The sequence below is a fragment of the Manacus candei genome, unplaced genomic scaffold (assembly GCF_025592945.1).
Source record: "Manacus candei isolate 608988 ecotype Guabito, Panama unplaced genomic scaffold, ASM2559294v1 h1tg000159l, whole genome shotgun sequence".
NCBI classification, from domain to species: Eukaryota; Metazoa; Chordata; class Aves; order Passeriformes; family Pipridae; genus Manacus; species Manacus candei.
In genome coordinates this window covers 284,972-310,122 of record NW_026138207.1, presented here as the reverse complement: position 1 = coordinate 310,122, position 25,151 = coordinate 284,972, and positions in this window count along the sequence as shown.

The window sequence follows — 25,151 nt, the reverse complement described above, 5'->3', positions numbered from 1 at the left end:
CCCAAACCATTTATTCTTTAGAAAAGTTGGTCACGGACTATCTTGATATATGTAGAATTGGATAATTAATTTCTCTTTTCAGATACTTTCTTTCTACTGCTCAGAATTTGCTCTTTGAACACCATGAAGATTTCTCCATTTCATATTGACAACTCTAGTCTTCAGTAAGGTTTGTTTGCAAAAAATCAGTTACTTTTGGGAGGGCAGAATTGGCTAGGTATGTTAGGGATGTTAATCTGCTGCACAATCCTTTATCTATGCTGTTTTATCTAACCACTATGCCCTTCCCTGCTTGTGTTGTTCATGTTAGACATGGAATTAGTTCACCCTGTTACTGCTTACAGCCATATGGAGCAAGATCTTTCTGAATCAATCCTTATTGTGGTTCATAATCATCAGTTCTGATTTTTTACCACCCTACCTGTGTCCTAATAGTTTTAGCTTTAGCTTTGCTTATCCATGTACACAAGATATCTGCTTTTATCAATGAAGTTTTTGGTTTTATTTCCATTATTGCTTCTAACTCTGCAGTTACCTCATACAAGAGATCTCAGAAAAGAGTTGTGTTTGTGCTCTCTCACATTTATAGACCTGCTTGCTGCTTAGACCCACACTTGCTCACCTGTGTAGAACCTCTGATACTTCATTTTTTCCTTTCAGTTGATAGAGGAAGCTGTTATCTGGGGTTATCTTAAACTCTTCTTGGTCTTGCCTTTTACTGCTCTGCTGGTCTGATTTTCATGGGTGGCAGACAGTAACCCTTTATTCAGCTTAGTGGTGTGCTACCTACCCCCGCCTCCGCGAAGATAATGGTCCAACATTATCCGTTACAGTGTCTCATTTTACCAATCATCTTTTGTCTGTTTATACAAGTAACATTGTGTTCCTGGAAGAGAAGCAAAAGAAGGTTCTCGCTAAAAGGAAGATGCCTAATTTACAATGCAGTAACATTATCATTTTGTTTAATTATTTCGGTTCTTTTGCAGCGCTTGCAGTTATCCTGTTATCTGAATTGCATCCCTAAAGCACGTATTTCTCTCATGTTGACACCTGAAGTTAGGTAGAATAAAATTTGCTCATGATGTCACACTTTGAATCTATTAAAGTAACTCCTGCATTTCCTTTGAGCAAAATCTAACCTTTCACAGACTGCTGTAGTAGCAAATATTCTCCTGTGCTATGTGTTTCTTGTGATTAGATTAGCAAGGGAACATTTATTATTTTAATGTCTTCAGAGGCACTGGCCAACACTTTATTAGATTTTGTGAAGTCTTCCACTGGTAGTGCAAAGGTGGTTTTGCATCTTGTCAGACTGTATCAGTAGTTCTAAAGATCTATGTGTTATACTTAAGTGGCTGCATTCAGCACTGGCTCTTTCCAGCTGTGTATGATCAGACATCATGGCCAAGGGTGACCTGCTGGCACTGTGCTGCTCAAAAAGCATTCCCTGATAATGCCTTTTGAATGCATAAACACAATCCATTTCTCACGGTTGCCTTCAGAAGCGCTGTCACATTTTGGGTTTACATTATTGCTGCTTTTAGGATGCTTTTACTCATTTCCAGTTCAGTACCTCTGTAAAGTTGCTGTACTTTAGAACTGATATGTTGCTTATGGGTTTTTTGTCCTTTTCAAAACCCTGTCCTTGGATGTCTCTACATTCACCACCATTACACTACAGGTATTATGTAGGAACTGGTATCAGAAAGAGAATTCTAAAAGAAATTTTTTCTTTACTTTTTTTTTTTTTTTTTTTTTGGGGGGGTGAGGGTATATACCAGAGGGCTTTTTGGTGGGTTTTCTGGTGGTTCTTTTTAAGATGTCTCAGCCCTCTTATACCTCTTCCAAGTTCTAATAATTCATAATTTCTTCTTACTTTAATTTTTATACATGGTGCTTGTTGCAAGTAGAACTTCTGGATCTTCTGCCTGCATAGATCCAAATCAATTTGTTTGACAGACTACCTGTATTTTTTGGTGAAGGAAATGAAGTGATTCATGTCAATGTACTAGTGCAGTCTTTCATTGGAGTTACTGCATGCCCATGTTTCAGGAAACCTATCTGCCCTATTGTAGCTGGAAGATCAGTAATTTCTATCAAGTTATATTTTAATTAAAAAATAACAGTTTTTCTAACCTCTTCTGTAGAAAAGGTACAGGGACATTTCAGAGAAGGTAAATATTTTGTCTCTTTTATGAACAGGGAAAGTAAGAGACAGAAAAGTGATGGTAGTTGTCTAAGACCAGTCAAGGAGGAATGAGTGGTAGAGCCGGGAACTGAATTCAAAATCTTGATCCAGTGGTTTATCTATCAGACCTCAGTGCCTCCACATTATTTCATTAAAATTTATAAGGTCTTAGTGCTCAGTCAAGGCGCAGGCAAATATCACAGCATTAAAGTCCATCATGTTTCATACAATCACCAAAGTAATTCTGAACAACCCATGGAAGGGTAGATAGGTTGTTTCAAGTTTGTTGATCTTACCATAAAAGTATGAATGCATTTACCAGGACTAATTACTGTGTTGAAAGTAATGGTCTCTCTCTTTCATTTGTATTTCCTAACTTTTTTTAGAGAATATGTCTGTTTCAGTAGCTGTTTAATATCAGCTGTGATAGACAGACTATTGCCTGTCAGTTTTAATTTACGTTACACAGACTGCATTGTGTTTTGCCCAGCTATCCTCACCTTACAGCTGGCAGACCATACATTAGGTGCATTATTACAAACACTCAGGTCTCCATTCTAAGTCTTTTCAAAAGTAGATATTGACCTTGTCTTTGTTCACAAACAAGCCCAGCAAGATGAGTTATGCACCTATTGTTCTCTCCTGTCAGATAGGGAATAAAGTTATCTGGTAGCCTTCCCAGTGATTTTCTCTGTGGGTGCCCAGGGCACATATTTTCTCAAGTAGGCTTTTACTGTATTGAGTGGAACAGATTTTGGTAGTGATTTGTGTTGTCTTTCTATTCCTGCAATATGGGACAAGAAGGCTAACTAGGAAGCCTGACGCTGCAGGCACAAAGCCAGTATTTCTTCTGGTAAAGGTGAGGAAGGGCAATGTCACAGAATATAGTATAAAATAATGATGAAATAAACAAATAATAACTAATATGGGTCAAAAACTGATCACTGAATGAGCTACCTACACCAAATGGTGGGATGAACTCCTTACACAGGAGTAAGGTAAGTCCTAGGCAGCGATGAATGCAGTATATATTAATTAAAGTATGGGAAACTTTAGAGTGACTACTGAAACTCTTGCTTCGGGTTTGGGAAAATCTCAGATGTGAAAGAGGAGGAAGAGATCAATTCTATACAGTAAGTTTATTTCTATAATTATGCAGATACCTAAATGGAGTGATGGAATGTTAGACTGCAATATGTTCACACTACTGCTAATGCAGTAAATTTGAATACTGTGCTACTGTGCTTTGTCTCCATCTGAGACTGCCCCAAGGGTAAATTAATTTTGCTGCGTGATGATACTTTTAGGAACTCTTGAACATGAAATATTCTCTAAAGAAATGTCTGGATAAATTAAATGTGTATGAAGACATCTTCCTTAATGGCAGGACAGAGTGAGTTTATTGATGGGATTAAAAAAAAGGTAGAGACTGTTGCAGGGTTCAGTGTTGCAGGAGATTTCTGTGTTGGCAGGGGAACTGCTCGCATTAATGTTACATCTAAAATGAAAAACCTCTCATCTTTGAAATAGCTTAGCAGAAGTCAAGGTGAGGGCAGTTCAAAGCACTGAACACACAGGAGAGACACAAGCATTTGTTTCACATAAAACACCTGCTTATATACCCAGAGGGCAGATGAAGGCTGTTACAACTCTTCTTTCCTTTCACCATGGAAAACTTCCAGAAGCAGCAGCAGCATTGTGACTCAGTGTGTCTCAAGGTTCATCTTTTAAGTTTGTACTTCTTTTGTACAATGTGCTGGTGTGTTAATGAAGGAATTAAAGACAATGACACATCCCTGCATGGCTCACTGGAAGTCTGGATCAAAACATCTTTCCCATGCTTCTTGCCTTCCCCTGCTTCTTGAGGTAGCCTGGATTATTGTCTATTAGGGGAGCTTATGTTGATCCTTCATGGCACGGTCGAAAATGCTGCAATGAAGCAGTGGGTCAGAGATTATTATTTTACAATTATTATTATTATTTTTAGCAGGAAAAGCCAAATTACTAGAGACATCTGAGAGGGGGCTAACCATGGCTGAATGAGACGGAAGTGCTCAGGAGTGTGCTGATTTAATGAATTCTGTGATGAGCAAGCCAGGAAGAGTCAGACTTCACCAGCTACAAAGTCTTTACAATTTATTGCTTGCTGTACACTGTCCATTGCCTCCACAATGATGTTATTGCTTCTGTAAGGAATGTGCAGTCATTTCTGATCTGCTTTTCTGCTCCGTCCAATTTTTCTTTCTTAAGGGAATACAGTGATAATTTGAGGGAATTAGGTTTACTGATTATTTTACTGCCACTGATGATTTTACTGTCAAGAGTGAATAGTATTCTTTTTTCTTGGAGTTACAGCTCTTAGTTAAACTTAAAGCTGACAATTATCATCACTCTTTGCCAACTACCACAGGCTGTTATAATAAAGAAATAAATGAAACTCCCAGTCAGACAAGTGACCTTCTGATATAAGCCATGGGAACTTAATAATTCTTTTTACCCTGAATAATTAAACAATAAAAAAATTACTATGGTAAAATGATGAAGTAAGAGAAGTTAATTTCCTGATACTCAACCCAAGCTCCTCAGGGTGTATCTACAGGGGAGTGCAGGTGAAGGAAAGATACTTTCTACTTCTGAAAAGGGATAGAGACAGAGATTCATTGAGGAATAGGAGAGTAGGAACAAAAAGGAGTCAGAGTGGGACAGAGAAGTCTCCAGACAGAGTGTATGTATAAGGAAAGATCTGTGATTTCTAATCAAATAATTTGAAGGAGACCGTATAATTCATTCCTGTGTTACGCTGACATGAGTGTTTACACTCCAGCTAGTGCTAAAAAGAGAGAAAAATGCACGTGGTACTTTGACAGTGTACTTGATGGCTGTGATTTTTAAGGTGAACTTTGTTAGAAAATAGCATAGTTTACCCTGGTATACAGAAATTAATTTAGAAAATTTGAACATGATGTTTTCATCAATACAGTCTTAAGAAACAGGGGACTAGCAAAATATTGACCTTCGTTTAACATGTTTGAGCTGGTTTTGTTATTACATTTGCTAATAATTCTGCTCTATAATTTTTTTTGTTATCTTGCAAACGTTTTATAAAGAATAATTTGTTATTGCTTTTCAGTTTATGTAAGTTCACAATTATAAGGTGACATGCAAATATTGGAGCTGGGGATTAGTTTGTGAAGTAATTAGGTAAATGGTCAAATTCGATAACGTTGCCTTGCGGTCTTTCCTGAAAACACATACAGAATACAGATTTTCATTCAGAAGACCTGCAAATGTAACCCTGTCCACCAGAGGTCATCAAATACTAAGAAATTTCTGCTTCAAACTGAAATAGCCCTCAGAATTTTTCAGTTTCTTCCCCCCACCACCCCCAGTTTCTGCATGTTTATTGTTACAAACATCAGACAGTGGCTGATAATATCTCAAGACTAGAATTAAGCTGGACAAAGCTGCTACTTTCCTGGACTATATCCTGTGATCAAATGACTCAGCTCCACATGCTGAAAGGTGCAGCTTGGTCTCTTCGATCTTTCTTGAGTGTGTGATAATATAAGGAGATTTGATTCACATAGGAGTAACTTGCTCTGTCTGATTGGATTATTTTCAGGAAACATTGTTCCCTGTGGGAGGCACATAATGCATGTGATTTAAAACCGTGTGTGTCAGCTCCACACAGGTGTGCACTCCTGTGGGTTCAGCTTTAACTGCAGAGCACAGTTGGCACCTCAGAGGAACCCAAGGAGCCCCTTCTGGCCCACAGAAAGTCTGATCATACTGATAACAGCTGGAAACCATCGGGGGTTTTATTGAACTAGAGTTACAACAGCTACCTTCTGTTTTCGAACTAACAAAACAGGGGCTGTGAAAAGACCTGTCAAATAGTATCAGTTCTCTCTCTCTCTCTTTTATGGGTGCTTTTCTTCTATAAGAGAGCAAAGATGGAATAAGCAGTAATGAGAAATAGGAATTTAGGTGACTAGTGTTTTTTTAATTGGTGTTTAAACAAAAACGTATATGACTGTAATTTTTATACCTTCTTCATGAATAGAGGTTATTAAAGCCTTGCTTTATTTTTATAGCATAGGGCAGTTTTAGTACATTTTCCTCATGTGTGTCAGTTTGTAAAGTGTTTTAAGACATTTTTCTTATGACAAACACATTTATATTTATAACAGATCTTATACAGGGCAAACATATTGAGTATTCAGTCTAGAGTCTAGGAAAAAAAGGAAAACTTGTTATATTTATTTTCTTTGTCAGGCATGTACATTTTAAAATTTGGATATTTTGGCTCTGAAGTATCTACCCGGGCCTGTATTTAAGGGTACAAGACAAAGGAGCGATGTGTAATTCATTAAGAACTGCAAGGCCTCAGAAAAAAGTAAATCACAAATTCCAAATATTTCTTTTTTTTGTTGTTGTTGTTAAAATTGATCAGAATGATGAGAAAAAAATTAATTTAATATTATAGCATTTGGAAGTTGATAGAAGGCAGATGTGAAAAGTACCCCTCTCTAGCCAATTAAGGTGCTAAGAGAATCAAAGTGCATAAATAGTTTCACTGATCCAGGAGAGAAAGGGAAGCAAATAACTCCTGAGCAGCAAGAGAATAAGAACCTTAATGAACTGAATCCTGCCTTTGGATCTCATTTTAATTGAAACATATGGCAAAACTTTGTATATGGAAATAATCCAGTTCATTAATTTACTCTATTAGGTTACTCCTAAATAGAGTAGAATTCTATGCTTTATATAACAAATTATATATACAGAGACAAATCTTAAATTTAAAAAAACAAAATAGAAGTGTTTTCATGAATATGTAATGCAAAGGCTACAATAGTCACTTCCTATTTTCTGCACTATCAAAATGGCAACTGTAAAGAGTTTTGTCAAATATTATCTCTTTTTGCAGTGACAGATGGCGACAGCTAGAACTGTAAAGAATGCCTAAATGGCATAGCACAAACCTGTAGGAGTAACAGAGTCAAATTTCAAAGCTTCATGGAGCTCACTGGACCTGATAAAGCTTGGCATGCACAGGGGAAATCTAACCTTTTTGTGCCTGATCAGCTCTCTCCCAGAATGCCAAACATTGGTTGCCTTCTAGATGTTTACCTAAATCTCAAAGATCTGGTGTAAAGCATAATTGCTGAAGATTTTTGAAGATAGGAAAGAAACTGCAGAAGTCTCTTGGTTTGGGCTGGGGGATGAGGGGATGGGGAAAAGAAAGAAAAAGAAACGAACCTAAATTCCAGTTTGACATTCTCACTTTTGAATAAATAGAATCAAAGTCCTGAAGGAGATGGAATCAAATTGAATGCTTGAGAACTGACCTGTAGGTACCATTTCAGAGAGCAAATCATACCTCAGGACTATTCTGCTGACCTGCTTGATTAATGAAACTGTAAAAACATCACTTAGAGAGAAGTCTACTACCCACTTCTGAAAGCAAAGCTATTTGGAAGCTGGAAGGAATATGTAAGTTCAAATACTTTAAAGTTAAATTTAAGTCAATAGCTCCAATATTTTTCTGAAGCAGAAGGCTCCTCACTGTCATCAGTAGTGCTGAAGGATCCAAAACCCCCCGAATGATTTAGTTAATCCACCTTATTTCTTGTTACATTGAATCAGACTTTTTTTTCAACAGCATCAAAATCTACTCTTCTTACCTCTTGTCCTAATACTACACACCTTAAGGAATAAATTATTATTTGGCCACTAGAACATTTAAGCTACAAGTCTTACTCAAAATAAGAATCAAAGCCTACAGCAGGCCTGGTGCAATGACACTTAGTCTTGAATGTCATTGGTCAATTTAATTTTACACAGAAGGCTTAAAATCTTGATTTTTTTTTTCTTTTGCTACAAGTGCTTGAAAAGTATTTATAGCTAATCCTACAAAACTGTGAAAGCACAACAGTATATAATTTTTATTAATACTGAATTATATTATCTAGTGATTTTCTGCTGCTATCTGCCTATTTATTACTTATTTTTAAAGTATATGACAACATTTAATTTAAAATATGTCTCTTTATAAATAGGGATAATTATCTCTTTTGAAGTATGTAATCATTATTTCTATTTCTTTTGGTGAAGTATTTTGCACACTAAAGAAAAATTACTTTCATTTTTAAATGTCTCTATTAGATCAGTACTTTAACGTGGCTCCCTTTGAAGGGATGGCTGGGGCTGAAAGGTACTTCTAGAGGTCCCTATTTCCTCTCCCTGCTCAGAGAAGGGTCTGTTGGAGTAGGTTGCTCAGAGCTGTGCAGCCAGGCTTTGATTCCAGTCACAAAGATGGAGACTCCACAATCTCCCAGGCTAAGCTGGTTCAGTGTTTGACCACTCTTACAATAATAGGGTCTTTCTTCTATTTAAAAGGCATTTCTCTTACTTAAGTTTGTGCCTGCTGTCTCTAATAAAGGCATGCCTTTATTATTTACTGTTATATAACACCTGAAACATTACAAGTTACTTGAATGCATAGATTTAGATTATTGCTTTTCCCTCCAATAATCCAGTTAAGAAATTGACACTTATTGGAAGACTACCATAATGTGGCTTTTATCCTATCCAACTTAATAATGCAATTTACCAGCTTGAAGGAAATTTTAATTCCCTGAAGAACTTTTTAAATTTACGAAGTAGTATTTCTGCGTGTTCCTTTGTGGTAGGTTAGACTGTCTACAGTAACCAAATGAAAAGTTGCAGCAGACTCATGCACAAGACCTAAAGGTTGCAGTTTGGTCCACAGCCTTGAGCCACAGGGAAGTGCTAAGATTTAGCCTTGTCTATTTTAGAGAGCTGCAGATAGATGACAAAAAATTAAAAACAATAAACTGCATGACCATTCCTGAAACTCTTTTAGGAAGTTCAGTGGCACAGAGGCATATGTGTCCAATATGTTTATTTTTCCCTGAGGAGAAGTCAGATTTTCACTAAAATCTGCTTGAACGTAAAACAACAAAAGATGTATCTGATTATCAAAGTTGAAGTCCCTTGATGCATCAGCTTCTAATCCCATTGCCAAAAGGAAACCTAGCTAGAATATTGGAGAACTCACATATGTAGCTCTTTCCTCACTTGTTGGTAGGTATTTTCTTTCACTGAAAAGAAAAGCTTCCAAGAAAACTATGGAGAAAGAATAAACCTAGTTATGCAAATTTGGCAGAGGACTTTTGCATCTGTACAAACGAAACTGATTTTTTGATGTTCAGTATTCAGCTAAATTTGAATGAAAAGCTATAAACCAGTGAAGATTATGAAAATTCTTAACTATTCCAAATTTAAAGAACATAAGTTCAAGATATATTTCAAGTGTATGGTTTCTTATTTTAGACAAGATCCACTGATTAGTCAGCTTCCTCTATTGCAAACTAACTGTCAAATTGCAAAAAAAAATCACTGACGTCAGTGAGATTAATTTTCTCAGCAAAACCTAACTTCTGCAGTTTTTTGGAAAGGTTCAGCTGATAGAAGTGATTTCGCTGGTACTAGCCAGCAATGCTCTGAGTTATCCTAGTTCTAGTCCCTTCTTCCATGTTAACACATGGCTTTGTTCCATATCATGAGCCAAAATACACATTTGCCAGATCTGTACGAAGTTTACACATAATTTGTTCCAAAGACAGAAAAAGTCCATAGTACAAATTGTGTTAGGATTGAATGAGTCGTCTTTTATCCACAACATAAAAATAATTTTCAATTTTAATCTCAGTATTTCCTTTATTCTGGATATAGTCCTAACCTGTGTGCTTAGAGGAGGAAGCGGTGTGTAGAGAGGCAAAGTCCCATGGCTCCCTGTTATTGTGTCGAGAAACACCAAACACAGACCTTGGGGCAAGTAATAAAAATTGAAGCTAACTTTGTTTATACACTGCATTATATTTAGAAAGTAATTCTCTGATGTGCTGCCAGAACAGACTTGGGGAAAAGTCTTTAATGCACAGCAAGGGTTAGCTGTCTAATGAGGTATGAGACAATTATATTAATCAACTATGTCTTTTCTTACTCTCTCAGGGCAAAGAGATGCACATTGGCAGTAACCACAAGCTAGAGTTCAGGAAGCTCGTAGAGACATCTGTCTGATACTTGTCTTGCTACAGATGCTGATTAATTTATCTGTGTGGAGCAAAACATTTACCCCTGGTACTAGGCTGCTTCCTTTCCTTTTTCTTAGTTACTAGGTTATGATGGTTGCAGTTATTTTTGTTCTTCAGACACACATGAAATTACTTTGAAACCATATGGACATCAAGTTTTTTCTGTATTTATCTGTATATATTCTAAATGTTAACAGATATCCATAAACAACCCAAAATACACGCAAAGCAAGTGGCTTGTAATAGGTTTGTGTGTCCAGGTCTTGGTAGCACCAAGGCTACAGGGGTGGCTTCTGTGAGAAGCTGCTAGAAGCTTCCCCCATGTCCAACAGAGCCAATGCCAGCCAGCTAGAGGATGGATGCAAAGCTGGCCAAGGTTGAGCCCATCAGTGATAGCACCCCTGGGATAACAGATTTAACAAGAGGGGGAAAAAACCTGTGCTATGGCAACTGCAGCTGGAGTGAGTATATAGAGGAGTGAGAACATGTTAGAAGGACAACCCTGAAGACACCAAGGTCAGTGAAGAAGGAGGTGGAGGAGGTGCTCCAAACACTGGGCTGAGATTTTTCTGCAGCCTGTGGGGAACACTTTGGTGAAGCATGCTGTCCACCTGCAGCCCATGGAGGTCCAAGTAGAGCAGATATCTACCTGCAGCCCTGGAGGACCCCCATGCTGGAGCAGGTGGATGCCCAAAAGAAGCTGTGACCTTATGGGAAGCCCATGCTAGAGCAGGATCCTGGCAGGACCTGTGGCCCCATGGAAAGACAAATCCATGCTGGAGCAGGTTTGCTGGCAGGACTTGTGACCCCATGGGGGACCCATGCTGGAGCAGTCTGTTCCTGAAGGACTGCATCCCATGGAAGGGACCCATGTTGGAGCAGTTCACAAAGAACTGCTTCCCATGGGAAGGATTGTCGTGCTGAGGAAGAGGAAGTACAGAAAATCAGGAGTAAAGTTGAGCCCAGGAAGAATGGAGTAGTGGAGGAAGATGTTTTAAGCTTTGATTTTACTTTTTATTCCCATACCATGATTTGATGGACAACAATTTAAACTAATTTGCCCAAGTCAAGTCTGTTTTTCTTGTGATGGTAGCTGGTGAGTGATCCCTCCTTGCCCTTATCTTGATCCACAAGCCTTTTGTTATATTTTCTCTCCCCTTGTCTAGCTGAGGAGGGAAGAGGTAGTGGGGCTTGGGGGGTGCACCTGGCATCCAGCCAGGGTCAACTCACTACATGGTTATACACAGTTTAATGTGAATGCTGTATATTCTGATCTTGTTTCCACTGAAGTGTTTTGAGCTACTTGTTTATATAGTGATATCTTCCTTTTACAGATCATTTTTGTAGATAACATTTCTGCCTGTTTGTTCAGAGTCCAATAGTCCCACAGCACGCTTGCCTACCATGAGACATCCTTAATATCACTTACACTGCTTTTCAGTGTGCTCTGCCTTATCTTGCTCATTTCCTTGCGGTGGTCCGCTTCTCAGGGGTAGTACACAGAGTCCCACCTTCAGAAAATACTCAAGATAGTTTATCAGCAGAAAGCTTCTTTTTCGAATGCATCAGTAATTACCACTTTTCTTATGCTGTAGACAATGCAATGAGTGTACTTGGAAATGCACAATACAGATGCTCCTCTGCCCTACTCAGCTCTCTGAAGAAATGATGTATTGGAGAATCAGAAGCGAGAGCTTTGGGCTCCTTTGACCTCCACAGGAACGTGTACAATTAAACTCGAACAGCTAGAAAGGAACTGCACTGCAGAAAGACTTATCAGATGATAATACCACCTTTGTTTCAGCAGCAGCATTACAACAGAAGGAGCCAGCTGTCTAAATTCTCCCTCTGTTCAGTTCATCCTGGATGTTGTCTGAAGTGGGATTTGGAGAATACTACATTCAGAGAAAAGTAAGTTTAGAGGGATTTTGTTGATATCAGATTCGAAACAAACCTATTGTGGTGTTCCAGCTGACAGTTAATGCAGGTATCCATAGTCAGATACAACAGAGAGTTAATGTAACTACAGTGAAATAATACCTTGCTTATGTTTTAGGGACATTTATGTGTGTGAACAGCATTATCCAAAAGTTGCAGATTATGATGGTAACAAGTAAATCAGTAGGAGAAAAAAAAAGACAGGAAAAAAAAGGAAGTATTTTCATTCTGATTGAAATGAAAGTCCCTCAGAGAGCTGGGGAAGGATACTTACAGCATCAACTTTAGACATCTGGTTAAAGTTCTTAAATTAAAGCAGTTAACCTGCGAGAAGGATCCAGAATGATGTGGTGGTGTTTGTTGGTTGGTTGGTTGGTTTTTGTTGTTGTTGTTGTCGTTGTTGTTTTTGTTGGTGGTGTTGTTGGTTTTTGTTTGTTTGTTTGTTTTGTGGGGGTTTTGTTTGTTTGTTTTGTTTTTTTTAATCTTTCCTCTTTGGATCTCTAATCTCGTCATTTAGTGTGGTGTCTGCATTAGCATTATTGTTCGGGTCAGCAGAGTTCTTTTGAAATAAATTTTCTCATCACTCCTTCTTTTCATGATTTTGCAGAAAGGAGAGGGCTTGGTGTTTCAGTTGAGACCATCTCAAAAGACAGGGTCCAGGAGTGCTTCAGCTGCCAGGAGGTATTCAATCTACAGAAGCACACTAGAAATTATCTAAAGTAAAGCCTCTAAACTGCAGGTGGTATGGACACTTCTGCTCTCCACATCAGTTCTTGTTAGGCTGCCCTATTTGCTGATGCAGAGACAGTCTAAGATATCTCCTAATGTTAGTCACTGTAAATGCCCTCACCAGCATCTGCTGATGGTGGCACAGAAACCTGTGCTATTGCCAGAACTGAACCCATGTTGCTAATACTCAGTTTAGAGAGGCTTAAAATCATCTTGAAATCAGATTTCTGTGAGAGCTACTTTATGATTACTGTTTTCCCAAGAGTCTGTTTGAGGGGAAAAGTGTTAATCAATATATGCTTAAATTTCTGTGAAGCATTACCATTCCTTAAAATTGCCAGGCTCTCTTGAATCTTGGAATTGTCCACAAACAGATCCTTCTTGCCATTCTTAACACAATGATACCTACAGCCGGAAAACTCTTCCAAATGTGGAGTTGAAAGTAATCCTTCTATGTTGGTTTGTCTTTGGTGGCCTGAGACTCACTTCCATCAGATGTCAGCATTAGCATTTATGGTGGCTGCAGCTGGTTGTAAATTCAACAGTCAAACATTTTTCCCATTGTAGAAAATGCTGATTGATAAAAAGGTCATGCCAAAGTTAACTTCAAATCAAGAAAACAGTGTGACTTAAAAAAAACCCCAATCTGATTCTTGTTAAACCCTCAGTCCCTTCTTTACTGCAGAATGATTATTGTTTAATAGATTAAGCAGTGAATGAAGAAATGAATTATCTGCTAATTTGCTCATACATCTTGGAATCTTAGATTTTATTCTGCCTATGTCTCATTTGCACATACTGATGGAAAAATGCTTTTTTTCCATCCCAATATGTGAAAAAAGAAAAGGAGTTGTATTTCTCTACGAAGGAAGTGCAAATCAAGACATTTTTTATTTCATTCTTACAGACAATCTTAGTATTACAGCCCATATTGAAAAGGTTGAGGCGACTCCGTGAAAAAGAAAACACAAAATCTGCTCAGGAAAGGAGAGCTGGGGGAATTTCAAAGGCTCACACTGTAAAACAAAAGTTCCCCCCATTAAATACGAATGTGATTCATCTGTTAAAGCTTTGAGGAAGAAAACTTTTAAATACTGACACAGACCTGCTGAAGCCAGTAGCATGGCAGAGGAGGGGTGGGTGCAGCCCTGTGCCCCCAGGTTCAGTCAGCACCAAGACTGAGCATGTATTCCCAAGAGGAAAATGCATGCACACACATGTAATTCATATACATGCACACGCATATATATATGTGCATATACAGCTGACCACAAGAGTGCACATAGGTGGCACTGGGGGGGCTCCACCTGCCCCTGGGTCTCCCACCTCGGTCGTGCTGTGAGGGGATCAACCTCTTACCACGCAACCTGGCAGATGCAATATGAGGCTCTGAGAGAACTGGCTTCCTGTGTAGTTAAAATGTGTGAGCTGAAGTTATATGTACATTGTACAGCTAAGCAGGTGAGAAACCTGAAGATGTAAACAGGAACTGAGAAGTGTGCTTGTCCCTGGGTGAAATCTAAGACCTGGCTGACACAGAAATATCATCTGGGAAACCCTGTGTAGCACAGAGTATATAGAGGACATTAATTTTTTTTGTTCATTCACTGTCAAAATATAACTAACAATATTTATCTTTTTTCCTCGTGTGTGTGTAACCACCTCACTGATATGGCTACAAGTATTTGTATCTTTTCTATGTCTTTGAACTGAGCTCGACTTTAGGCTCTCATTTTGTGGTATATTCCTCACTTGAACCTTGGAGAGGTGGAAGAAGCAATCCAATCCATTGTTAAGGCTTGTCCTGGGTACAAGCAGCTGCCCTCTTTCCCACCAGCACTGCATGCTGTTTCAGTACCATATTGCTCACAGGACAGAGCTGGCAATGCTGTAGCTCTGAGGGAGCCTGGGAAACTCCAGATGTACCCCTTACTACAGTCATATGCCTTATCACAAAAATGTGGGTTGAATTTCCCCCCTCTGCATTGGAGCTGATGTGCCTTTGAATGCAGTTGCCTTCCCTTTTTCTACTCTTTCAAAGCACAGAAGGACCAGGAAGTCACTCTCCAGAGACTTCATGTTGCAGCAGGGTGCTCTAGAAGATAGAGAACTACTAAATGCTGAAAATGTAGTTATGCTTACCATGAAGAACTCTTTTCTTTGAATTCATGTCCTCTAAGCACACAATTTCCCTGCATTTCAAGGCCTTTTTTGTTATCCTTGTTTTTACTTTTTATTTTACTGTTGTACTTACCCTGAAATGACTGTACTGAGATGTATGTGTATATATATATTTATTTATTTAAATATTTAAATGCTAGTTCTTTGAGACTTCACATCTTTGAGAGACATTTATGTTTGCAGATGCATGATGGTCAGAAATTTCATTTCAAAGACTCTCATGTACCTGTCTGAACACTCACGTGGATTTTTTTTATTCAGTTTAATGTTAAAATGTCATACTGACTTCACAAGACCAGATAACATTGACATGAATGAAAATGTCAGCATATATGATGGTGGTAGTTTGTAAAACTAAGTAGTTGCTTTGACTGGCAAATGAGGAACTTGTGGAGCTCTTGATTTAATACCAAGCTTTTATTTTCTACAATTAAAATGAGTTATGCTAATAAAAATGCCCTAGTGATTAGGCTTCTGTTTTCCTAGTAGTTAAAATGTTCCCAAATGTAGCCAAAAAAATACCAGTAATAAATTTTGTCCATAATTCATAAGCCCTGACTTCTAGGGAAGATAATGTGCTTTGCAATTTTTAAGTTTGAGAAGGTCCTCCTAAGACTTTTTTTTTTTTCTGGTAACACACTTGAGAAGTAAAGGCAAAAAAGATTAAATCTTAATTGTGACAAATTAATGTAAAATGTGGTCCTTTAGATCCAGTAAACTTCAGAGATCTGTACCGAGTTTTTTTCAACAAGGTGCTAATTAATTGCTAAGTGCTGTGGTTGTTTTAAACTTTGACCATTAGCCTGTTATAACTATTTGCTCATGTTCAGTGGTCCTTGAAACAGCCTTCACGTTGAATGGTCAAACTTAAGCTGTATTTTGTGACATTCCTGGGGGTGAAAAGCATTCTCATCCTGAAATAGAAGATCGGATATCAGTACATTGGGCTTGCACAAATGCAGGTTTTCAAAGAGCAGTTTGTTTGGAAACAACTACAACCATAGTATTTGGGGATTCTGTATCTGAAGAGAAGAAATCCACCTTCTTCGCATCTGGGACATATACTGTGTGGGAAACTGATCTGGGTAATGGTGTGTGACCTACTTGTTTTTTAAGTATATTGATCCAATTGATCATTTATTCCCTGACCCTTTGCTTCTCAAGCCCATTGTTTTGTCTGTCTTCCTCTCTTTTGTAATTTTTCCTAAATTCATTTTCCCATGAATGGCCTCTCTTTTTTTTCTGTTAATCTGCAATGCAATCACCATCACTTAAAGACCCCAGTAACAGGTATATTTGTGTGTGTGGTTTGGGTTAGTTTGATTGAGGTTTTTCTACTCGACACTTTACTATTCACAGGCTTCTAAAAAAAAAAGAGACATCAGAACAGTACATCTGCTCACATCTGCTTACCTACTCAGAGATGAACAAGACAAATAAATACGTTACCAGTAAGTCAGTCTCTGCTATCAAATCACATATAGTTCTTTGAAACATTGAGAAGCCTCAAAGAATTCTGGTCAAGGGAAGCAGTTTCAGTAATATTTATAGTCTTTTTAATCATATTGTAATTCTTGGTACTTCATCTTCACTGGATGAATATGAGGTCTCTAGGCAAAATTCTTGTCAGTTTGAGCTTTGGTATTCATAACACAGAAGAATGGCCAAAGAAACTCCTTTCATCCAATTGTAAATATAACTTAAAGTTTTACTTTTCTTCATCAGGAAATAGAAGATAAAAAGGGAGAGAACATTAGAGGGAGCTGTTGCACAAAGGAAAAAAACCCCAGTATTTCAGAAACCTTTCATTTCTTGTATGCAAAATAATAATAACTACAATGTAGAAGAAAAAGAGAAGGGAGTGAGAATGTAGGAAAGAAGCCATGACAGTTATCAAAGGAAATATGATTATGTTCAGTGGTTTGATGAACACATCCCATAATGCTGATCTTTGGGACGGCACAGCAGCGCTGCCGTGCTACAGACAGGCTGCTTAAAAATGTCAGTGTAACAGTCACCCTGCAGCCACCTGAGTCCTCGACCTAATTAATTTTGCATGGCTTGGCAGATCATCCTTCAGGTTCATTCATTACTTCAAAGAATAAAGCCTGTGCTGCTCTTTGTGCTGGGGAGAAAGCAGGAGAGGGAAAGGCTGGGGAAGACAGTGTCGTTTGGGGAGCTCCCCCAGGGGAATCATACCTTTTAAAGTAGATTGATGCCACCTGGAAGATGTTTAGTGACCTCATCTTTTCTGTGTCTTGTTCTTTCTGTCTGTTCTTTCTGTTCTTTCACCCTGGCCAGTAGGCCTGCTTTAAAAGGATGCACTCACCAGTGAGGAAAGAGTGGCTCCCACTTTCTGGAGGAACTGGGCCTTATTATCATTTACTACAAGACCATTACTAGAACACCATGAAACTGCTTGTTACTTTCCCTTTCATGCATGCAAGTTTGGGGCTTTGTCCCCTGCAAGAACATAATTTTTTCTGCTCCCTTCCCCATGTGAGGACTTGACACAATGGGGCAATTTGGGGCTGGTCTTAATAATTTATGACTGTTTTCCGGATCCTGTAGGTTATTGTTACAAGCAGGACTGAGTAGAAAATTAAGAACCAAGACCATTAGCAGACTCCACAGTTAGGTTTCAGAGTAGTAAATAAGAGATTTTTTTAACACAGGATTCTGTGAAATTTGATCTCAGCAGAGAACAGTAAATGAAGTCACTTTTATGTTCCATGTGTACTTGTGGGTTTGGATTTTTTTTTCTTCCCTTTTAAAACAATAATTTATAAAGCACAGTAGGGACCTGCACTCATTTTTTATTTTTTTTTTTCTTCTTCGGGGTAATGTTTCTTGGAAAACCAAGAGAACACATATGCTAGATTGAGATTAATTCAATTTCATTTTTTGGTGAATGGTCCAGTATCCAATTCTTACTAAATTTTTCTTAAGCTGTTCAGACTATCAGGCAGTTTTAAACTTCTGAGATTTTTTTATTTTTGTCAATATTTTCTTATATACAAAACAGAGCACTGCCTTTTGGAATTCTCTTAGATCATGAAATGTGTTATTATTTAAAAAACATCTTTTGGTGTAAATTTGCTTTTCAGTTATCTTGGAGACACTGCCTCAGTCCACATACTTATTTTGAAACAAAACAATCTATGGAATTGAGATTGTTAATAACAGAATTACAATCCTGACAAACTTCACTCTTAGCAATTATAATAAATAAAGAAGTACAGAAAATTCTGTTCACTTAGGACTTCAACTTGAAGGCCTGCACATAGATCTTTTAAGGACACGAAATAAGATGGAGAACAGTGTTGTCATCCCTATATCACAGTGACTAACTATCCCATTCTGTGCATTCTGGGCATGCTTCTTTGGTATATAGGCTTTCAAAAGGAATTTCAGTTAAGGATTGGCCTAATTTTTTTTCAAGAAAATAAAAGCAGAATGATGATAACAGAATGAAAACATGAAAACATGAAAATAAAACCATGTGGAGGAAGAACATAAAGTCTCCCTCCATCTGTAAATCCTTCTATTTTGAATTCTCTCACAGCTTTAATCTTCCTGCACATGGTAAGCAGATTAGTTAATTTTACGTTCTTTCAAGAGTGTATCAGTAGCTGCATTTGACATACTACTGAATACATTAAAGAAACTTATTCAAACAAAATTTAAAATTATCTCAAAACTAGAATGTTAAAGTATGTAATTCTGGATTTCAAAAGAGTGGCCCATATCAGTACCTCTAATAAAGATATGACATTGTCAGAAATTTTTGATTTATTGACAATTTTATATTTTGGTGGAAACAATATTTTTATTGAATGCAGTTGATTTAAGATTTTTTGTATTTGAATATAGACTAACTTAATTAGAACTTGGATCTTGATATTATGGATACTAGCTTGCTTGAAACATAATGCTATTCTATAGTATTCAATTCCAGAATCTGAGTTCTTCTATGTTTCAAGAAAGAAATGGAATAATGCAAAACTATAGTGACAGATAAGATTATTTTTTGTGTGTCCAACAGCATTAAAATATTTGGGGTTTTGTATCCAAATGATAAACCCTCTGATAAGATACCTAAGCCTATCTGGAATTTTATTTGAAAATATTCATAGTAAACTGTAATCTTTGCATGGTCCTTTGAAGCAGGTGCCTCTCCTGGTCCTTACTATCTTTATGCTCTAATATTTGATACAGTGCCTGAGATACATATGACAGTATCATCATGTGCCTGAAGAAATGTCCTTTGTTTGATTGCCTATATGAACCAAGGTATTTAGACTTAAAAAAAAAAAAAAAGAAAAAGTCTTTCTTCAAGAAAAGAGTCTTCAGAAAAAGATTGTCAGCTGAAAGCAGAAAGAAAGAAAGAAAGATGACAGCAGACCTCTAACTGTGTTACTGGTAAGACAGTCACTATGCCAAGAGAACCAAAGTTAGGGCCACATTATCTCTGTGGACTATGCTTTCACTGGATAACTCTGGCCAGGTATCAAGCTGCTCTTGCTAAAATAGATGTTACCTTGCAGTAAGATGCTGTATCTTGTGTTTTGCATGCCAATTCATTTTATATGAGAGCATGGCCAACACACTATTTCTCCCTTATGGTCTCCTCTGTTTCTCATTTGGAAGCATTTTGATCTTTATTTTTATTATTGTGACTTTTCAATTCTTCATAACTTATTCAAGATCAACTTGATCAAGATCAACAGTGGGTGAAGCCCTTAATATACTAGAATATTGTGAAATTACGTTACAGACTGATGGATTCTTAGAACCAAAAGTGTGTCAGAATATGTTTGAAACACTGAAAAAAAATGGTGATTTTAAACACTTCTGGCAGTAAGAATTAACTTAGTACTCTATTGTCTACATTTGTAGTATTTTTCACTCAGTAATCGCTATCACTCTGGCTAAAATCAATAAATATGATCAATATTGCGCAATAATCAAAATCAGTTAACTATTTATTATTTTGCTGCTGACTACCACAGAATGGTAGTTATTTACCATAGAACAAGAGAAAGAAGTGAGGATATGCTACTAGAATTTATAGACCAAATGAAACCTGGCATACTGATCTGCAGGTGAAAACATCTGCAATAGTATTATTACCCAAGCACTGATGTAAGTATGTCAACTAATGGTACATCTTGAAAAAGATTTGGCAGTAAGTTCCATGATTCCAAACTTTCATTCCTGTGATTCACCAGAAAAAAGATATTTGACACAGCGAAACCAGACCTTTTTCAGTTATGCATGTGTTCCACTTAGTACCTAGTTTGCAACTTTGATTATTTTGTTACGTTTCAGTAAGGAGGATGTACATGTTATTTGGCCTCAGTGAATAGCCTACCACCTCCTGAAAGCTAGTTCAAGGAACTTCATTTGCCTAAATGAAAACATCTAAATTTTAAACACCAAACCCAAACCAATCTGTAACCTGTGCAGTCATGAGGAGAAATCTTTACAGAGAAGTGTTTGCAGATAAAATGATGGCATTCCTCTGATGATGGGTAATCACAATTGGAGCAGCCAGGCACCTTTTGCAAGTGCTGCTAAAGTTTGATTGATCTGATCTGCTAAAAACATCTGTGCTAAGACAGCAGATAGCATTTCAGAAATTTCTACTGCTGCTCTTTATTGTCTACAATATGACTGTAACTGATTATTTTTCAAGGAGATGCATTGTCCCCAAATACTACCTGCACTGAATCCAACTAAAGACTGACTTTTTGAAAGATTTTATTCTCTAAGTGCAGTGTAATGCTAGAAAAATTCACGAAATATTCGACTCTGGATATCAAGGGGACTGGCAAAGGCCAAAATGGGTTGGAGAAGAGTGATTGATCCAGGGTTAATGAACTGCCATGCAATCAGCCTGTGAAATGTAGTTGTGAGTCATGTTAGACTTTGAGTGAAAAGTAATAAAGGAAAATCACGGATCAGCTGAGGTCGGACTAAAGAAAAAGAGCAGACCTTTGGTCGCCAATGAGGTCTTGCCTGAAAACAGGAACTTACTGGATTGTTTCTACCAGTTGATTCACCCCTTTGGGTGAGGGTCTGATTCTGAAGTGGCATTTTGAGATTCCTAATCCTAACTACAGTTGCAACACTCCTATCCTTGCAAAAAGATAATTCTATTCTAACTGTAAATGTATATTTTTCTGGTGGGCTTCTAAACCTCCATAAGCTTCCTTAGCTTTGTGAAGGTAACTGTCCTTGTGACACTGTACAAGGGAGACGTGTCTCATTGACACGCTGCCTCAGGAGGAGCAGAAATGGCTCTTTATTACTCATCCTCACAAAGTTTTAATCATACTAATGTATTTCTTTTCAAGGTAAAGAAAGGTTATTCCTTTCATTCAGAAGCTCATGGCTTTAGCTTTAAGGATGTGCTACATATCAGAGTTTTATTGATAGATTTTCAGTATCAATGCCAGTTTCAGCTCTGCAGCACTCCAGGGTGTCACTCCAAAACGGAACTTCAAGCAGACCCTTCTGTGGCCAAACACCATGGCAGGCACAGTGCTTCCGTGTTGTTAATTTTTGCCATTAAAAAAAAAAGAAAAAAGAAAAAAGAAAGACTACTTTTGATACCTTTATTTTCTTTGATAATGCCTCTCATAGCAAACCTTTTCCCTAAAATATTCTCTAGTTATCCAAAGCTAGAAAGCAATGATATTTTTTCCAAGTCAAATATTTACCACTAAATTAAATTATGAAACATTTTCATTAAATAAAAAAAAAAAGGAAAACCAGCATAACAACTAACTTAGTAGAAAATAACTTGCAAAAAAGGAAAAAAATAGGATAAATATTTGACATGGGAAAAAAAATATTAGCAGATACACCAAAAGACTGATCATCATTCAAAATACTGCATAACAAATTACTTGTGTCTAAAATATTACTCCAGAGTAGGACATTGTAGTCAAGTATGACCACAGTGATGCAGCCTACTGTGAAAATGTCACATCTTTGCTATTGTTTAATTCCCTGATTACACACATAATTACTAAATATTAAATTAAGTGCCAAGAAACATTGGAAAAACCTGTCAAAGTGGCTACTTACTAAGACCTATATCTTCTCTAAAGTTCCAAATATCTTTCTCATGGCATCAATTGCTGTTTAAAAAATGTATCTTAGGAAAAAAATATTAGGAGAACATTCATGTTGATGTGGTTAGTCACAGTGATCCAGTCTTTACCAGAAGGCCCTGGTAAAAGCTAAACTATGACGAAAGAGAGCAGCAGAGTGAGACAAAATGACATTGAACTCATGTGTGAGGAAACTGAATATGGTTCTGCTGTGGTGAAAATGTGAAACTTGTCTATTTGGTGCACAGTTTACCATAGATTGTCCTGTGAAATACTCAGTCTACAAATCCATCTCAATTTCAACATGAAGATTCACCCAGAGTGAATCACCCCACCATCTGTTACCACTTTCAAAATGAATAATGGGACTGTCCTGCAATGACATTTTGTGCTCCTTATGTAGGATAAAGAAACACACTTTATAAGTGAAGAAGAGAATTCACTATTAGTCTAATTGAAATATTTTATAATATAATAAATGTGCAACAGTTATTATTATTTCAATGACAGTAACACTGAAATCATAGTCTAAATTATCTATTGAATACAGAAAAGTCTAATAACACAATACAATATCTATCAACTTTTTTTTTGTATTCTTACACTTTTTCTGACTGTTAAGGTTGATTACTTTGATCTAGATGAGGGGGTTAAAAAAGCCATTGGTGTCCCAGATCCCTCAGGTAAAGGGGTATGATTTTAGAAGTGAGGTACTTCTTCTCTTTGCTGAAAATTATTTCATCTTTGCACTGGCATTCACTCATGGCTATTTTTAATACCTGCTCTAACACAGTTTATACCTTGCTTTTTTTTTCATTGGTCTCTGATTCCATATTGGGTCCAAATGTATTACAGATGGTGTCCATTACGTGTAATGTAATATACTTGTTCTTTGTTTTCTTTGCCACCCCTAAAACTGGGTTTAGGTACCTACCTAGCTTCCAAGGATGCATTGGTTTAGTATTCAGTAATTGCTCATTGGTGATTTGATTACAGCTCTTGTGCCTGTGTTCATGATTTCAAGACCTTTGCTTGTATTTCATGCTTTGTACTCCTCTATGCCACATTCCTGCTCCAGGGTCATCAGTAGTTCATTTTATTTAGAGTAACTACATGTTATCACCATCTATTAATCTCAGAAATGTATCAAAATTATTGCAATAATAGGCTTTGCATGTTCCAATTGTACAAAGCTAAGCAAGTCTAAAAATAATTGGGTGACAGCCACCTTGTCATTAGAAAACTGATGTTAGACATAAAACAAGTAAGCTCTGGGCGAGCCTAAGATAGGCTTGCCAGGCTAAGCAAGCCTGACAAGACCCAGTCTTGAGGCCTCACAGAGCCAGTGAAACGCCTTTAGCCTTTTATTAGCAAAAGCAACACCATATTTACTGGGTTACATGAAACTATGCTTTTCTGGTTTAGTCTTCCTTAGTTTGTAGTAATGATCTCAACAAATGATCAGGATCCTAGCACTGCTGCAGGGTTTGCAAGTACTTTTTCTTGCGTACTTCACAAGGAAACAAGTCCCAGGAGAATTCAAGTCCTTCTTTCCTGCATTTGTGTTTCTCATATTGCACACTCGTCAATTTTTTAAGCCAACTAATATGCTCAGAAGTACACCTTCAATATGCTTCTGAATTATCCATTTCTCCACTATGGCAGCATTTCAGAATACATAATAGGACAGAATTATGTTGCAGCAGTAGCTATGAAAGTGAAAAAAATATCATTTACTCAGCTGTGCTCCACTTTTTTCTGAAAACATGCTGTTTAAGTTTATATCAGTGGTTGAAAGCAAATTTTCTCTATGTTGATATATATAGGGTGAAATGTTAGTTGTAGGGCTAGTTGTAAAAGGTTGTAGATCATCCTCCCTGGACCTAGGTTTAGGATTCAATTAAAATTAAAACAAACAGTAAATTCTCTACCTGGATATCAACCCAGGGTAAGACTCAATTGCCCTGACTCAGATGTTACACTCAATTTAGGAAATTTAGTGTTATTAAGTCAGATGCAAAAGTCTAAAATTAAAGATGGGATTCATTTTACCTACTTCCCCTAGGAAGTAATGATGGAATGAGTGAATCTTTGAAGTTTCTGTTTGTCTCCTCTGACTCTAAAAGTGGACTAAATCATTTCCTTGATGTATACACTCACATCTGATCTAATAAATCTGGTTGTAGGTAATGAAATATCCATAAACAAAGCATCTAAATGTAAGAAAACACAGATGAGGTGAATGCTACAGCCTAGTAATAACCACATAAACTATTGAAACAAATCTAAGTCCACCGATTTAGCATGGCACTTAAACTCAGAATATGTTTATGTAGAGAAGTCACAGTTTTTCACTAAGGAAGTCAGGAAAAGAATGTATGTCATTAATGAAGTAACTTAGGTACAATGGCTGTCACCCACACTCTTAAGAGAAATTTTTACGTTTAACTGTTCTATATTGAGCATTTCTTTGCCCATAAATATTATCACATCTTAATTCCATGTTTCGTCATGAGTCTACCTGTGTAGTCCAGTTGTGCTGCAGATATTTACAACGTGATGCATGATCATGAGAAAAATGACACAAATTGAAGACTAACTTTGAAAGATCAATAATGATCCAAAAAATTTGTTTGGAACAGAGAAGATCTCACTGCGACAAAGTCCAATAACTAAAGTAAACAAATAAGATTTTTAGAGATAAAAGTTATGTTTATTTGCATCATGGTAAAAATATGTTTATCTTATCAAAGTAAAATTATGTTTCATAGAAGGTGACACTGCAATGTTGGGTGTTAAGGCAATCCAAATGTTACATGACAGGACAATAGAATATATCTAAGATGAGAAGAAAAATGGGCCTGAAAGGCT